Raw genomic sequence first — 1,040 nt, 5'->3', positions numbered from 1 at the left:
CATAACTAGGAATAGGAAATTCCATTAGATTAATTTAGGTTAATTAATAGTTTAATTAATATTTCAATTTGGATTAACACTATTACTTCGTGACTCGATTAGATTAGTAATTATTTTTTGTAATTAATTTAATAATAGTTTCTCCAATATGCAATCCCTTGGGAACAATCCTCAGAATACTTATCGATGTTCCGTTGTAATACTTCTATATTACACTTTTGACATGTACGCTTGCAAATACCACACTTAAATATTTATTTTTTTATTTGCACGATTTTTACTTTAAACGATAACACATTTAGAGGTGTTTAATGTCTAGTGGAAGCAAGGCCTTATAGGCCACATTAAATGAAATTGGACTCCAAAACAGTGAGTATCTACTTTATTGGTTATTCTGAGCAACCTAGGGGTCTAAGTTTTATGATCCCACAATTAGGAATATTTTTGAGACATGAACTGAACATTATTTAAGGATGTTGAGTTTGGAGGGAGAAATAAGATTAGAGACATTGCTTTTGAGAAGGAATCAGATTCTAACTCAATTCCTGGTATCACTTTTGATGATGTTTAGGTTCTCATACCTATCAATGATCAAGAAGTAAGTCCAGAACCTCAAGAAGACAATGTTGAAAAACTCCCTATTTAAGATGAGGTAATTATTTCGAAAGAACAAACTCAAGAAGAAGTGTCATTAAGGAGGTCCACAAGAGAGAGGAGAAATGCTATTTTAGATGATTTTGTTGTATTTCTCCAAGAACATGAGGATGACAATGGAATGATGGAAATGATCCAATCAACTTTTTTCAGGCCATGAAAAGTTATAATTCTCAAAAGTGGATTTATGTTATGCAAGAAGAGTATAAGTTTATGCAAGACAATAAAGTTTGGGAAAATTTCCTATTATTTAAAGGTGCAAAATCAATTGGTTGTAAATAGATATTTAAAAACAAGAGGGATGCAAATGGTAATATGGAGAGGTATAAGGTGCATCTTGTAGCTAAATGATATACACAGAAATAAGCATTGATTTTATAGAGACT

Source organism: Gossypium raimondii, chromosome 7 (assembly GCF_025698545.1).
Source record: "Gossypium raimondii isolate GPD5lz chromosome 7, ASM2569854v1, whole genome shotgun sequence".
NCBI lineage: Eukaryota > Viridiplantae > Streptophyta > Magnoliopsida > Malvales > Malvaceae > Gossypium > Gossypium raimondii.
This window is presented reverse-complemented; position numbering follows the sequence as displayed.